Here is a 20,623-nt window from a genome sequence, read left to right on the forward strand (position 1 = left end):
ATTAGTGAGGATGAGTGGTGATTAGTGAGGGTGAGTGGTGAGGGTGAGTGGTGAGTGGTGAGGGTGAGTGGCGGTTGTGAGTGGTTATTAGTGTGGGGTGAGTTTTGAGGGTGAGCGTGAGTGGTGAGGGGTGAGGGTGAGTGGTGAGCGGTGAGGGTGAGCAGTGATGGTGAGTAGTGATTGGTGAGGGTGTGATTGATGAGGATGAGTGGTGAGTGGTGAGGGTGAGTGGTGAGGGTGAGTGGTTGTTGTGAGGGTGAGTGGTGAGGGTGAGTGGTGAGGGTGAGTGGCGGTTGTGAGTGGTGATTAGTGAGTGGTGATGGTGAGTTGTGAGCGTGAGTGGTGAGGGTGAGTGGTGAGCGTGAGTGGTGAGGGTGATTGGTGATTGGTGAGGGTGTGATTGGTGAGGATGAGTGTGGTGAGTAGTGAGTGGTGAGGGTGAATGGCAGTTGTGAGTGGCGGTTGTGAGTGGTGATTAGTGAGTGGTGGCGGTGAGTGGTGAGCGTGAGTGGTGAGTAGTGACGGTGAGCGGTGATTGGTGAGGGTGTGATTGGTGAGGATGAGTGGTGAGTAGTGAGGGTGAGTGGTGAGGGTGAGTGGTGGTTGTGAGTGGTAATTAGTGATGGGTGAGAGGTGAGCGTGAGTGGTGAGTGCTGAGGTTGAGTGGTGAGGGTGAGCGGTGACGAGCAGAGGGGAGCAGTGAGGGTGAGTGGTGATTGGTGAGGGTGAGTGGCAAGGGTGAGTGGTGAGCGGTGAGGGTGAGTGGTTGTTGTGAGGGTGAGGGTGAGTGGTGAGTGGTGAGTGGTGAGGTGGTGAGGGTGAGTGGCGGTTGTGAGTGGTGATTAGTGAGTGGTGACGGTGAATGGTAGTGGTGAGTGGTGAGCGTGAGTGGTGAGGGTGAGTGGTGAGGGTGAGTGCTGAGCGGTGAGGGTGAGCAGTGAGGGTGAGCAGTGAGGGTGAGTGGTGATTGGTGAGGGTGTGATTGGTGAGGATGAGTGGTGAGGGTGAGTGGTTGTTGTGAGGGTGAGTGGTGAGAGTGAGTGGTTAGGGTGAGTGGTTATGGTGAGTGGTGAGGGTGAGTGGATTTTGTGAGTGGTGATTAGTGAGTGGTGAGGGTGAGTGGTGAGGGTGAGTTGTGAGCGTGAGTGGTGAGTGATGAGTGGTGAGGGTGAGGGGTGAGAGAGTGGTTAGTGGTGAGGGTGAGTGGTGAGGGTGAGGTGGGAAGGTTAGTGGAGAGAGGTGAGTGGGTGAGTGGTGATTGGTCATGGTGATTGGTGAGGATGATGGTGAGTAGTGAGGGTGAGTGGTGAGGGTGAGTGGTGAGGGAGATTGGTGAGGGTTAGTGGTGAGAGTGAGTGGTGATGGTGAATGGTGAGTGCTGGAGGGTGAGTGGTGAGGGTGAGTGGTGAGCGGTGAGGGTGAGTGGTTGTTGTGAGGGTGAGGGTGAGTGGTGAGGTGAATGGTGAGAATGAGTGTGAGGGTGAGTGGTTAGGGTGAGTGGTGAGGGTGAGTTGCGGTTGTGAGTGGTATTTAGTGAGTGGTGAGGGTGATGTGGTGAGCGTGATGTGGTGAGTGGTGAGGGTGATGTGGTGAGGGTGATGTGGTGAGGGTGATGTGGTGAGGGTGATGTGGTGAGGGTGATGTGGTGAGGGTAAGTGGAGAGTGGTAAGGGTGAGTGGTGAGTGGTGATTGGTTAGGATGAGTGGTGAGGGTGAGTGGTGAGGGTGAGTCGTGAGCCTGAGTGGTGAGTTGAATGGTGAGAGTGAGTGTTGAGGGAGTGGTGAGGGTTAGTGGTGAGGGTGAGTGGTGAGTGGTGAGGGTGAGTGGTGAGTGGTGATTGGTGAGTGGTGAGGGTGAGTGGTGAGGATGAGTGGTGAGGGTGAGCTGTGAGTGGTGAATTGTGAGGGTAAGTGGTGAGTACAGTCAATATGCACTGCTGTAATCATAGCAGGTACCACCACCACAGTATGTACTGCTCTCATCAGAGCAGGTACCACCACCACAGTATGTACTGATGTCATCATCGCAGGTACCACCACACTCGGTATGTACTGCTGTCATCCTAGCAGTTCACACCCCAATATGTACCCCTCTCATCATAGCAGATACCACCACAATATGCACTGCTGTAATCATAGCAGGTACCACACAGCTGTATGCACTGCCTGTAATCATAGGTACCACCACAGCAGTAAACACTGCTGTAATCATAGTATGTACCACCACAGTCAGTATGCACTGCTGTAATCATAGTATCTACTACCACAGTCAGGATGCACTGCTGTAATCATAGCAGGTTAGTGGTGAGGGTGAGTGGTGAGGGTGAGTGGTGAGGGTTGGTGGTGAGGGGTGATTGGTGGTGGTGAGGGTGAGTGGTGAGGGTGAGTGGTGAGCATGAGTGGTGAATGGTGAGTGGTGAGGGTGAGTGGTGATAGTGAGTAGTGAGAGTGAGTGGTGAGTGGTGAGGGTGAGTGGTGATGGTGAGGGGTGAGTGGTGAGGGTGAGTGGTGATGAAGAGTGGTGAGGTTGAATGGTGAGTAGTAAGGGTGAGTGGTGAGGGTGAGGGTTAGTGGTGAGGGTGAGTGGTAAGGGTGAGTGGTGAGGGTTTGTGGTGATGGTCAGTGGTGAGGGTGAGTGGTGAGGGTGAGTGGTGAGTGGTGAACAGTGAGTGGTGAGGGTAAGTGGTGATGGTGAGTAGTGAGGGTGAGTGATTAGGGGTGAGTGGTGGGGATGAGTGGTGAGGGTGAGTGGTGAGGGTCAGTGGTGAAGGTGAGTGGTGAAGGTGAGTAGTGAGTTGTGAGGATGAGTGGTGAGTGGTGAGGGTGATGGTGAGTAGTGAGGGTGAGTGATTAGGGGTGAGTGGTGGGGATGAGTGGTGAGGGTGAGTGGTGAGGGTCAGTGGTGAAGGTGAGTGGTGAAGGTGAGTAGTGAGTTGTGAGGATGAGTGGTGAGTGGTGAGGGTGATTAGTGAGTAGTGAGGGTGAGTGGTGAGGATGATTAGTGAGTAGTGAGGGTGAGTGGTTAGGGTGAGGGTGAGTGGAGACAAAGAGGGTGAGTGGTGAGCGCGAGTGGTATTGTCAAAGCCCACCGGGCTTTGACAATACCTTAGTATCTGTATATATATGTAAGGTTATTAAGAAATACATTTTTCACCCGGGCAACGCCGGGTACTTCTGCTAGTTGTTAATAAAAATTTGCAGTGAAATTCGCAAATTCGGAAATATGTCGTCTCCATAAAACACAATAAAACCAAGAAGATCCAAAGGAGTTTCTGGTAGAACTTCATTCCGGTTACTGAGCAGCATTTTGCAATCACCAATTACTGTGAAAAGTTCGTGGCCATTGATGTCGGTGTCATAGAAATTTCCAAAATCTGTGCAATTTCGACGAATTGCATCGACATCTGTGTCGGATAGAAGAATTTTGACGTCCAGCAAAAATCTAAATTTTGTGTTCAGGTCTTTTAGTCGTAAAAACCGTGTTGACATCTCCTGTTGAAGTCGATAAAATACGCTCTTCATAACGCGCACAATTTCTTCTTCTGCTGAAAGTCCTGCATTTCTTGCCAGTTTTCCTGGCATCTTCCGACGTCGCCTAATTCTTTTGTCCACATCGATCCCCCAGGTTGTGCATCTTGTTTTTGAGTTTTCTACAGCAACTTGGCTCAAATCATCACGAAGCTTGACAAATTCATGCTCCAAAGATGTAAGATCAGTTGCTGCTTCCTTGAAATGCATAGTAGGATCCTGTAAGCGCTTCTGAACACGATCAATTTTTCCAAGAATGACATTTCAGAAATGTAATAAAACTATGAAGTTAAAATTTAATACGCATGCCTGTAACTGTTCTGCATCACTTCTGGTTTCAGGCGTCATAGTTATATCCTCCGATAATTTGTCTAGCAGCCCTACTAGTTCATCCAGTCCTTCATAGATAGCTTTAACAGCTTCTTATCGTGCACTCCAGCGTGTTTCAGGCCGTCGTAGTTTCCGCCACCAGAAAACAGGCCAGTGACTAAGGCTGAAAGACTGCGCCTGTCTGTTGTTTGGGACGTTCTTCCATGTAAGTTCTTAATAGGCACGCGTACCAAAATGTACTTGCATGACATGTAGGCTGTGTGTGGCGGGATATATAAACTTTTAGGTTGAGGTGTAGATTTGTGCAGTAGTTTCAGGCTGCCGCGCCTGCCGCAATAAGTTAAAATGTAACGTTGTAAGCCTCATTTTGGCGCCCCTTTACCTTGGCGCCCGGGGACATATGTACCCCCCTGCCCCCCCTAGCTACGCCTCTGACCCGGCGCTCCGCTTTTTATTGTGAGCGTTGCTCCTCCGCCCTCCGTTGTTGTTGGAGGGCGACTGCCTCCAACTGCCTTGTAGCGTCCTTCACGAGCCTCCTCCACAGAGGCTGATCTTGACACCGCTGGTACCAGTCATCGGCAAGTCCACTCAGCTCCACGTCCTCCTGTACCACATCACTCCATCTCTTTTCTAGCCCGTACCGCGCCCGTTTAGCCCCCTCGATCCGGCCGAACAAAAGCTGTTTAGGCATGCGGTGGCTGGGCATGCGGGCTACATGACCCAGCCAACGCAGCCTTGCCTGCCGGAGGAGCTCACCGATGGGACTTTGCCCAGATTTTTCTTCTATTGAAGGCTTCATGAACTACGTGGTCAAAATAGATGTTAAATAATGTGGGAGCCAGAGGACATCCCTGTCGCACCCCAAGGTGTAAAGGGAATGGCTCTGACTCCTGGCCACGTAGTTTTACCCGGGCCCGCTCACCATCATGAAGGTTCTTAATTATCGTGAGCAGAGGGTCAGGGACTCCGAAAGAACAAGAACAACCCAGAGCCCAGGCCTACTGATGGTATCATAAGGCCTTGACCACGTCAATAAAGCAGAGATGTAGGTCTTGTTGGAATTCCCCACACATCTGCTGTAGCAGACGGACAAAATTATGGCATCTGTGCAGGATCACCCTTTCCTGAAACCGCATTGGGGCTCCGCAAGCCTCTCCTCAGCGTGCCTAGCAAGGTGATGTTGAATAATCCTTGCTCGGACAGTCTGACACACACACACACCACGCACACCAACACACACACACCACACACACCTACACACACATCACACACACACACTACACACACCACGCACACCTACACACACACACCACGCACAACGACACACACACAAACATACACCACGCACACTGACACACACACACACACCACACACACCAACATACACACCACGCACACCAACACAGACACACACCACGCACACCACACACATCACACACACATACCACACAAACAAACACCACACACACACCAACAACAACCGCCATTCGCCACTAAGTGGCGGTGACGTCACCACGACGCTTGTGCCAGGCCAAGTGCACCTTGAGGCCACGTGAAGTGTCGAACGCCCACTGGCAGGAAGGTCACGGGGCAGACCCAGGTGCCACGGGTCGACTGACCGAGATGACCGAGATGACTGGCTGATGCACCACCTGTGCCCCCTACTGTACCAACTTGCTGTGCTTTAGTCACCCGGCGCTCCGCTCGTTGTTGTGAGCGTCGCTCCTCCGCCCTCCGTTGTTGTTGGAGGGCGACTGCCTCCAACTGCCCAGTAGCGTCCTTCACGAGCCTCCTCCTACATGAGGCCGATCTTGACACCGCTGGTACCAGTCATCGGCAAGTCCACTCAGCTCCACGTCCTCCTAGTACCACATCACTCCATCTCTTCTCTAGCCCGTGCCGCGCCCGTTTAGCCCCCTCGATCCGGCCGAACAAAAGCTGTTTAGGCATGCGGTGGCTGGGCATGCGGGCTACATGACCCAGCCAACGCAGCCTTGCCTGCCGGAGGAGCTCACCGATGGGACTTTGCCCAGATCTTTCAAGGATTTGTTAGCTCTCACACAATCCAGCCTAGGTTAAACCCAGGATGGATCGTAGGCAGGCCAGCCTAAATGTTTCCAATCCGGCGAAGATGCTCCATTAGGGGGGTCCACGTTTCGCAAGCGTAGAGAAGGGAGGGAATGACCGTGGCCGAGAAGACTTGAAGCTTCGTGCGGAGCGACAGACCAGGTAGCTTCCACACAGCATTACGCAACCGATGAAAAGATATTGCTGCTTGACTGATTCGGAGTGAGACCTCTGCTGTTAAACTGGAGCCGATCATAAGCACACTAACCAGGTATGGGAAACTCTCCACTCTCTCCACTCCCGCTCCATCACCGATTGGGAGTTGTGTGGGTGGAGTGTCCGATGGTACAAAATACCCAGGCAGGTGCTTAGTTTTGGTGGGGCTGATGGTAAGGCCCCACCTCTTAGTGGCACGCTCCAGTCTCAGCAGCAGCGTCTCCAACTCCTCTTCTGAATGAGCAGCTATTACCAAATCATCAGCATACATAACGTGGTTGACCAATAGGGAGCCATCCCTTGATCGCACCCGGGCGTCAATCAGCCTCCCATTATATCTGTACCAAATGGAAATTTCCCCCGTACAGCTATTGAATGCTTCACGAACTACGCGGTCAAAATGGATGTTAAATCATGTGGGAGCCAGAGGACATCTCTGTCGCACCCCAAGGTGTACAGGGAACGGATCTGACTCCCGGCCACGTAGTTTTACCCGGGCCCGCTCACCATCATGAAGGTCCTTAATGATCGTGAGCAGAGGGTCAGGGACTCCAAAGTACGAAGAACAACCCAGAGCCCAGGCCTACTGATGGTATCATAGGCCTTGACGAGGTCAATAAAGCAGAGATGTAGGTCTTGTTGGAATTCCCTACACCTCTGCTGTAGCAGACGGACAGAAAATATGGCATCTGTGCAGGACCGCCCTTTCCTGAAACCGCATTTGGGCTCCGCAATCCCCTCCTCAGCGTGCCTAGCAAGGCGATGTTGAATAATCCTTGACAGGACCTTTCCCGGCACACTGAGGAGTGCGATGCCCCTGTAGTTGTTACAGTCTGTGCGGTCCCACTTCTTAAAGAGGGGGACCACCAGGGCATCCTTCCAATCCTGCGGACCCGTCCAGTGGTCCAGACTGTTGTTATGATGTCATATAGGGCAGTCTGTGCACAAACGCCACCCTCCCTCAGTATTTCGCTTGGGAGATCATCTCTGCTCGGTGCCTTTCCTGGTCTCACACTCCGGATCGCCTTCAGTACTTCCTCAACAGATGGCACCTCAGCCAGCCACTCACAGGGGGTGACTCTCTTCCAATATTTGAGGCACCGCAGCCTCAGCAGGGTTATCCCCACTTTGTGCCATGATGTTTTCCTGGCTGAGGAATTTCCCCTCCCCCAGGACCTCACAGAAATGCTCAGCAAATCTGCAAACCTGTTCCTGGGGGTCGGAGATTGGATCACCGTTCCCCCCCCTAATGATGGTAATAGGTGTGGCGCTGCAGGTTACTTTTTTGATGGAGTTAAATAATGATTTGTGATCGCGGGCCACTGAGGCAGACTCCATCTCCTCAGCAACCCGCGACCAACACCCATCCTTGCAGCGCCTTACGGCTCTCCGAACCTCCGAGCGAAGGCTGCGGTAAACCTTCTCATTCTCTGATGTGGGATGCTGTAGCCGATGAGAGTGGGCCTGTCGCTTTTTAAATCCTTTATATTAAGTTCACTTGCGTGCTTGCTTGCTTGCTTACGACCGTGCAAATCTTTCGGTCGTTTTTTAACCAACTTCCTGTAATCCAATCGAGCTGACATTTTGCACACAGACTCGTTGTGCGAGACAATTAATGTTCGTGAAAAAAACAAATTCAAAAATGTTACACCTTTTAGGCAAAAATGTTTTATTTTACATTTATTCAAATATAACTCATTCATGGCTTTGGCTGAACGTCGCAGTGTAGGAGCCCAGAGCGTGACACCTCCACAGGCCGTGGCGGAGTAGCGCAGTTGGTAGCACCCTCGCTTCCCATGCCAAAGGTCGCAGGATCGATCCCCGCATCCTCCACAGGCGAATATATTTTTAAATCCTTTGTATTAAGTTCACTTGCTTGCTTGCTTAGGACCGTGCAAATCTTTCGGTCGTTTTTTAACCCACTTCCCGTGATCCAATCGAGCTGACATTTTCCACACAGACTCGTTGTGCGTGACAATTAATGGTCGTGAAAATTTTTTTCCAAAATTTTACACTTTTTAGGACAAAAATATAATATTTAATTACCAATTGCTTAATGCTGCCATGCAATCATCTGACCCATAGGTGGCAGCCATCTCAAGCCAGAGGACGAGAGGACTCTAGCCGCCACGCATATAAAGGATTTAGAGTGAAAAACTTTGTTTTTACGGGTTAATTTTTCTCAACTAACCTGAACACCTCTGTCAGCCAGGGTTTCTGGGGAGGTCTGGACCGCGTACCCAAAGCAGCTATTGCAGCTGCATGAGTCACAGTCCTAAACCTCGCCCATTTACCCTCGACATCAGGAGGAGTGGGGGACGATGCAAACCCCAGCTGCAAGCGATGATGAAATTCTCACTTGCAACTTTCATCGGCTAACTGAGACCAGGCCACTTTTGGTTGGAATGGGGTCCTGGGTGTACACCCACCATCGGAGTGGAAGAATGGCAGGCACATCTTACAGATGACTAGTCGATGGTCAGAGGGCAGATCAGCTCCACGGTAGGTCCTGGTGTCAAGGACATGGGCTCGCATCCGCTGGTCCGTCACTATGTAGTCCAGCAGATGTTCTTGCTTGGACCCGGCATGCATCCATGATGTTGTGTGGATGCGCCGATGGCGGAAGAGCGTGTTGGTAATGACAAGCCCATGGGCTGCACAAAAATCTAGCAGCCTCCTACCGTTGTTATTGAGCTGATCTGGCCCATGCCTTCCAATCACTCCAGAACAGGTGCCAGCATCATGACCAACTCGGGCATTGAAGTCACCCAACAAGATGACTCTGTACCGAGTGGCCACTTTAGCCAGCACCTGTGACAGGTCAAAGAAGGCATCTGACTCATCGGCTTTGCCTGCATCTCTCCACCGATGTTCGTCTTTGGTGGGGACATAAGTAACCACGACCACCACTCCTCACCTCCGGTTGATGGGAAGGCGAGCCCAAAGTATCCTGGGGCTTACAGCTTCCCACACCTCACCGCCACGCTCCCACGCCCCCTTCATTCTTTTGTTTGGCAATCTCCTGCCCCGAATGGAGGACTGTCCACCCCTCATGGTGGCAGGAGCCAGAACCGGTCCACCGGACCTCCTGAATGCCACAGAGATCCAGGCGGTACCGGTCCAGCTCCCGACAAAGGAGTGGCAGCCTCTCCTCCGCAGTGAGCATTCGAACATTCCACGTGGCCATCCGCCGTGGTTTTATGTTGTTTCTGGAGGAGCCCCGAGGGTGAAGATTCAATCTCCTGGCGCCGCCAATTGGGGTTTGGCCAGGAGACGTCATCGAAGCCTGTCTTCCCGGGGCCTCCGGCACAAGCTTATTAGTTACATATTTATGTTTAAGTCGTGGTCTCGTGGTAATTAATTGAAGGTGGAGTGATTCACAGCCCCTCGAACCCTTCCAGAGCCCCCGTTTAGCCACTGTGGTGGTCACAGACGCCCTGTGGGGAGAGGCCAATGGGAATTGGCCCTCCCCTCACAGCAATGTCCACGACAGTTTTGTCCGTCCGGCACCGCGAGGAGGTAGGGGGTTGTTTTGCCAGACTGCACACACAACACACACACCGACACACACACACCACGCACTCCGACACACACACACCACACACACTGACACACACCACACACCACACACACCGACACACACACACCACACACACCTACACACACACACCACGCACAACGACACACACACAAACATACACCACGCACACTGACACACACACCCCACGCACACCAACACACACACACACCACGCACACTGACACACACACCACGCACACCACACACACACCACGCACCCCGACACACACACCACGTACACCGACACACACACACCACGAACCCCGACACGCACACACCGACACACACACCACGCTCCGCGACTCACACACACCGACACACACTGACACACACACCACGGACCCCGACACACACACACCACGCACACCGACACACTCACACCACGCACCCCGACACACACACCACGCACCCCGACACACCCACACCGACACACACCAACTCACACACCACGCACACCAACACACACACACCACGCACCCCGACACACACACACCACGCACCCCGACACACACCACGCACCCCGACGCACACACCGACACACACCGACACACACACCACGCTCCCCGACACACACACACTACGCACACCGACACACACACACCACGCACCCCGACACACACACACCGACACACACCGACTCACACACCACGCACACCAACACACACACACACCACGCACCCCGACACAAACACACACCACGCACACTGACACACACCACACACACCGAAACACACACACCACACACACCTACACACACACACCACGCACAACGACACACACATAAACATACACCACGCACACTGACACACACACACCACGCACACCAACACACACACACACCACACACACTGACACACTACACACAACACACACCACCTACACACACACACACCACACACACACACCACACACACACACCACGTACACCACACACACACACCACGCACCCCGACACAGACCACGTACACCGACACACACACGCCACGCTCCGCGACTCACACACACCGACACACACCGACACACACACACCACGGACCCCGACAAACAGACACCACGCACACCGACACACACACAACACGCCCCCCGACACAAACACACCGACACCACCATCACACACACCCCACGCGCCCCGACACACACACCACGCACCCCGACACACACACACCACGGACGCCGACACACACACACCGACACACACCGACTCACACACCACGCACACCAACACACACACACCACGCACCCCGACACACACACACCACGCACCCCGACTCACACACACCGACACACACCGATACACACACACCACGCTCCCCGACACACACACACCACGCACACCGACACACACACAACATGCACTCCGACACACACACACCGACACACACTGACTCACACACCGCGCACCCCAACACACACACCACGCACCCCGACACACACACACCACGTACACCGACACACAAACACCACGAACCCCGACACACACACACCGACACACACACCACGCTCCGTGACTCACACACACCGACACACACACACACCACGCACACCAACACACACACACACACCACGCACCCCGACACACACACACCGACACACACACCACGCACCGCGACTCACACCACACCGACACACACACCACGCACACCGACACACACACACCACGTACACCGACACACACACACCACGCACCCCGACACACACACACACCGACACACACCGCGCACACCAACACACACACACACCACGCACCCCGACATACACACACTACGCTCCGCGACTCACACACACCATGCTCCCGCGACTCACACACACCTACACACACACACCACGCACAACGACACACACACAAACATACACCACGCACACTGACACACACACCCCACGCACACCAACACACACACACCACGCACACTGACACACACACACCACGCACACCACACGCACACCACGCACCCCGACACACACACACCACGTACACCGACACACACACCACGAACCCCGACACACACACACACCGACACACACCCCCCGCCCCGCGACACACACACACCGACCCACACCGACACACACACCACGGACCCGACCACACACACACCACGCACACCGACACACACACACACCACGCACCCCGACACACACACCACGCACCCCGACACACCCACACTGACACACACCGACTCACACACCACGCACCCCAACACACACAGACCACGTACACCGACACGCACACACCACGCTCCGCGACTCACACACACCGACACACACCGACACACACACCACGGACCCCGACACACACACACCACGCACACCGACACACACACACCACGCACCCCGACACACACACACCACGCACCCCGACACACACACACCACGCACCCCGACTCACACACACCGACACACACCGATACACACACACCACGCTCCCCGACACACACACACCACGCACACCGACACACACACAACACGCACCCCGACACACACACACCGACACACACTGACTCACACACCGCGCACCCCAACACACACACCACGCACCCCGACACACACACACCACGTACACCGACACACAAACACCACAAACCCCGACACACACACACCGACACACACACCACGCTCCGTGACTCACACACACCGACACACACACACACCACGCACACCAACACACACACACACACCACGCACCCCGACACACACACACCGACACACACACCACGCACCGCGACTCACACACACCGACACACACACCACGCACACCGACACACACACACCACGTACACCGACACACACACACCACGCACCCCGACACACACACACACCGACACACACCGCGCACACCAACACACACACACACCACGCACCCCGACATACACACACTACGCTCCGCGACTCACACACACCATGCTCCGCGACTCACACACACCTACACACACACACCACGCACAACGACACACACACAAACATACACCACGCACACTGACACACACACCCCACGCACACCAACACACACACACCACGCACACTGACACACACACACCACGCACACCACACGCACACCACGCACCCCGACACACACACACCACGTACACCGACACACACACACCACGAACCCCGACACACACACACACCGACACACACCCCACGCTCCGCGACTCACACACACCGACACACACCGACACACACACCACGGACCCCGACACACACACACCACGCACACCGACACACACACACACCACGCACCCCGACACACACACCACGCACCCCGACACACCCACACTGACACACACCGACTCACACACCACGCACCCCAACACACACAGACCACGTTACACCGACACGCACACACCACGCTCCGCGACTCACACACACCGACACACACCGACACACACACCACGGACCCCGACACACACACACCACGCACACCGACACACACACACCACGCACCCCGACACACACACACCACGCACCCCGACACACCCACACAACACACACCGACTCACACACCACGCACACCAACACACACACACACACCACGCACCCCGACACACACACACACCACGCACCCCGACACACACACACCACGCACCCCGACACACACCGACTCACACACTACGCACACCAACACACATACACACCACGCACCCCGACACACACACAACGCACCCGACTCACACACACCGACACACACCGACACACACACACCACGCTCCCCGACACACACACACCACGCACACCGACACACACACACCACGCACCCCGACACACACACACCGACACACCACCGACTCACACACCACGCACACCAACACACACCACGTACCCCGACACACACACACACCACGCACACTGACACACACCACACACACCTACACACACACACCACGCACAACGACACACACACAAACATACACCACGCACACTGACACACACACAACACACACACTACACACACACACACCACACACACACACACACACCACGTACACCACACACACACTACGCACCCCGACACACACAGACCACGTACACCGACACACACACACCACGCACCCCGACACACACACACCGACACACACCGACTCACACACCACGCACACCAACACACACACACCACGCACCCCGACAAACACACACCACGCACCCCGATTCACACACACCGACACACATCGACACACACACACCACGAACCCCGACACACACACACACCGACACACACCCCACGCTCCGCGACTCACACACACCGACACACACCGACACACACACCACGGACCCCGACACACACACACCACGCACACCGACACACACACACACCACGCACCCCGACACACACACTACGCACCCCGACACACCCACACTGACACACACCGACTCACAAACCACGCACCCCAACACACACAGACCACGTACACCGACACATACACACCACGCTCCGCGACTCACACACACCGACACACACCGACACACACACCACGGACCCCGACACACACACACCACGCACACCGACACACACACACCACGCACCCCGACACACACACACCACGCACCCCGACACACCCACACCAACACACACCGACTCACACACCACGCACACCAACACACACACACACACACACCACGCACCCCGACACACACACAAACATACACCACGCACACTGACACACACACCCCACGCACACCAACACACACACACCACGCACACTGACACACACACACCACGCACACCACACGCACACCACGCACCCCGACACACACACACCACGTACACCGACACACACACACCACGAACCCCGACACACACACACACCGACACACACCCCACGCTCCGCGACTCACACACACCGACACACACCGACACACACACCACGGACCCCGACACACACACACCACGCACACCGACACACACACACACCACGCACCCCGACACACACACCACGCACCCCGACACACCCACACTGACACACACCGACTCACACACCACGCACCCCAACACACACAGACCACGTACACCGACACGCACACACCACGCTCCGCGACTCACACACACCGACACACACCGACACACACACCACGGACCCCGACACACACACACCACGCACACCGACACACACACACACCACGCACCCCGACACACACACACCACGCACCCCGACACACACACACCACGCACCCCGACTCACACACACCGACACACACCGATACACACACACCACGCTCCCCGACACACACACACCACGCACACCGACACACACACAACACGCACTCCGACACACACACACCGACACACACTGACTCACACACCGCGCACCCCAACACACACACCACGCACCCCCGACACACACACACCACGTACACCGACACACAAACACCACGAACCCCGACACACACACACCGACACACACACCACGCTCCGTGACTCACACACACCGACACACACACACACCACGCACACCACACACACACACACACCACGCACCCCGACACACACACACCGACACACACACCACGCACCGCGACTCACACACACCGACACACACACCACGCACACCGACACACACACACCACGTACACCGACACACACACACCACGCACCCCGACACACACACACACCGACACACACCGCGCACACCACCACACACACACACCACGCACCCCGACATACACACACTACGCTCCGCGACTCACACACACCATGCTCCGCGACTCACACACACCTACACACACACACCACGCACAACGACACACACACAAACATACACCACGCACACTGACACACACACCCCACGCACACCAACACACACACACCACGCACACTGACACACACACACCACGCACACCACACGCACACCACGCACCCCGACACACACACACCACGTACACCGACACACACACACCACGAACCCCGACACACACACACACCGACACACACCCCACGCTCCGCGACTCACACACACCGACACACACCGACACACACACCACGGACCCCGACACACACACACCCACGCACACCGACACACACACACACCACGCACCCCGACCACACACACCACGCACCCTGACACACCCACACTGACACACACCGACTCACACACCACGCACCCCAACACACACAGACCACGTACACCGACACGCACACACCACGCTCCGCGACTCACAGACACCGACACACACCGACACACACACCACGGACCCCGACACACACACACCACGCACACCGACACACACACACCACGCACCCCGACACACACACACCACGCACCCCGACACACCCACACCAACACACACCGACTCACACACCACGCACACCAACACACACACACACACCACGCACCCCGACACACACACACACCACGCACCCCGACACACACACACCACGCACCCCGACACACACCGACTCACACACTACGCACACCAACACACATACACACCACGCACCCCGACACACACACAACGCACCCGACTCACACACACCGACACACACCGACACACACACACCACGCTCCCCGACACACACACACCACGCACACCGACACACACACCCCACGCACCCCGACACACACACACCGACACACACCGACTCACACACCACGCACACCAACACACACCACGTACCCCGACACACACACACCCCACGCACACTGACACACACCACACACACCTACACACACACACCACGCACAACGACACACACACAAACATAAACCACAATGATCACCCGTTTAGCCTTAACAGACTGTAGGGGCAAGTGCTGTTAGCGAGCACCTATGAAGGCCGGAACGGTACACGAGGGGGTGGGTGGCCAGCACCACGCCCGACCGCCTTTGTCTCCCCAGTGGCGATGTTTACACACCGCACCAGGTACTCATTTAAGGCTGAGTCGACCTAGGGGAGGCCCAGGACCGGTTCAGATGATCGTCACTGGTGTTGGCCGTGAGCGGGAATCGAACCCGGGTCGCCAGGTTCATAGCGCAGCGCGCTAACCGACACACACCGACACACACACCACGGACCCCGACACACACACACCACGCACACCGACACACACACACACCACGAACCCCGACACACACACCACGCACCCCGACACACCCACACTGACACACACCGACTCACACACCACGCACCCCAACACACACAGACCACGTACACCGACACATACACACCACGCACCCCGACACACACACACCACGCACCCCGACACACCCACACCAACACACACCGACTCACACACCACGCACACCAACACACACACACACACCACGCACCCCGACACACACACACACCACGCACCCCGACACACACACACCACGCACCCCGACACACACCGACTCACACACTACGCACACCAACACACATACACACCACGCACCCCGACACACACACAACGCACCCGACTCACACACACCGACACACACCGACACACACACACCACGCTCCCCGACACACACACACCACGCACACCGACACACACACACCACGCACCCCGACACACACACACCGACACACACCGACTCACACACCACGCACACCAACACACACCACGTACCCCGACACACACACACACCACGCACACTGACACACACCACACACACCTACACACACACACCACGCACAACGACACACACACAAACATACACCACGCACACTGACACACACACAACACACACACTACACACACACACACCACACACACACACACACCACGTACACCACACACACACTACGCACCCCGACACACACAGACCACGTACACCGACACACACACACCCACGCTCCGCGACTCACACACACCGACACACACCGACACACACACACCACGGACCCCGACAAACACACACCACGCACACCGACACACACACAACACGCCCCCCGACACACACACACCGACACACACCGACTCACACACCACACACACCATCACACACACACCACGCACCCCGACACACACACACCACGCACCCCGACACACACACACCACGCACCCCGACACACACACACCGACACACACCGACTCACACACCACGCACACCAACACACACACACCACGCACCCCGACAAACACACACCACGCACCCCGATTCACACACACCGACACACATCGACACACACACACCACGCTCCCCGACACACACACCCCACAACACTCCGACACACACACACCGACACACACTGACTCACACACCGCGCACCCCAACACACACACACACCACGCACCCCGACACACACACACCACGTACACCGACACACAAACACCACGAACCCCGACACACACACACCGACACACACACCACGCTCCGCGACTCACACACACCGACACACACAACACCACGCACACCAACACACACACACACACCACGCACCCCGACACACACACACCGACACACACACCACGCACCGCGACTCACACACACCGACACACACACACACCACGCACACCGACACACACACACCACGTACACCGACACACACACCACGAACCCCGACACACACACACACCAACACACACCGACTCGCACACCGCGCACACCAACACACACACACCACGCACCCCGACACACACACACCACGTACACCGACACACACACACCACGCTCCGCGACTCACACACACCGACATTCACACCACGCTCCGCGACTCACACACACTGACACACACCGACTCACACACCGCGCACACCAACACACCCCGACAAACACACACCACGCACCCCGATTCACACACACCGACACACACCGACACACACACACCACGCGCCCCGACACACACACACCACTTACACCGACACACACACACCACGCACCCCCGACACACACACACACACCACACACACCGTGCACACCAACACACACACACACCACGCACCCCGACATACACACACCACGCTCCGCGACTCACACACACCATGCTCCGCGACTCACACACACCTACACACCACACACCACGCACAACGACACACACACAAACATACACCACGCACACTGACACACACACCCCACGCACACCAACACACCACACACCACGCACACTGACACACACACCACGCACACCAAACGCACACCACGCACCCCGACACACACACACCACGTACACCGACACACACACACCACGAACCCCGACACACACACACACCGACACACACCCCACGCTCCGCGACTCACACACACCGACACACACACCACGGACCCCGACACACACACACCACGCACACAGACACACACACACCACGCACCCCGACACACACACCACGCACCCCGACACACCCACACTGACACACACCGACTCACACACCACGCACCCCAACACACACAGACCACGTACACCGACACGCACACACCACGCTCCGCGACTCACACGCACCGACACACACCGACACACACACCACGGACCCCGACACACACACACCACGCACACCGACACACACACACCACGCACCCCGACACACACACACCACGCACCCCGACACACCCACACCAACACACACCGACTCACACACCACGCACACCAACACACACACACCACGCACCCCGACACACACACACACCACGCACCCCGACATACACACACCACGCACCCCGACACACACCGACTCACACACTACGCACACCAACACACATACACACCACGCACCCGACACACACACAACGCACCCCGACTCACCACACACCGACACACACCGACACACACACACCACGCTCCCCGACACACACACACCACGCACACCGACACACACACACCACGCACCCCGACACACACACACCGACACACACCGACACACACACACCGACACACACCGACTCACACACCACGCACACACACACACACCACGCACACTGACACACACCACACACACCGACACACACACACACACCACACACACCTACACACACACACCACGCACAACGACACACACACAAACAAACACCACGCACACTGACACACACACAACACACACACTACACACACACACACCACACCACACACACCACGTACACCACACACACACTACGCACCCCGACACACACAGACCACGTACACCGACACACACACACCACGCTCCGCGACTCACACACACCGACACACACCGACACACACACACCACGGACCCCGACAAACACACACCACGCACACCGACACACACACAACACGCCCCCCGACACACACACACCGACACACACCGACTCACACACCACACACACCATCACACACACACCACGCACCCCGACACACACACACCACGCACCCCGACACACACACACCACGCCCCCAACACACACACACCGACACACACCGACTCACACACCACGCACACCAACACACACACACCACGCACCCCGACACACACACACCACGCACCCCGACTCACACACACCGACACACATCGACACACACACACCACGCTCCCCGACACACACACCCCACGCACTCCGACACACACACACCGACACACACTGACTCACACACCGCGCACCCCAACACACACACACACCACGCACCCCGACACACACACACCACGTACACCGACACAAAACACCACGAACCCCGACACACACACACCGACACACACACCACGCTCCGCGACTCACACACACCGACACACACACACACCACGCACACCAACACACACACACACCACGCACCCCGACACACACACCGCCACACACACCACGCACCGCGACTCACACACACCGACACACACACACACACACCACGCACACCGACACACACACACCACATACACCGACACACACCACGCACCCCGACAAACACACACCACGCACCCCGATTCACACACACCGACACACATCGACACACACACACCACGCTCCCCGACACACACACCCCACACACTCCGACACACACACACCGACACACACTGACTCACACACCGCGCACCCCAACACACACACACACCA

Source organism: Lethenteron reissneri, chromosome 10 (genome assembly GCF_015708825.2).
Source record: "Lethenteron reissneri isolate LAM-NWPU_2019-01 chromosome 10, ASM1570882v1, whole genome shotgun sequence".
Taxonomy (NCBI): domain Eukaryota; kingdom Metazoa; phylum Chordata; class Hyperoartia; order Petromyzontiformes; family Petromyzontidae; genus Lethenteron; species Lethenteron reissneri.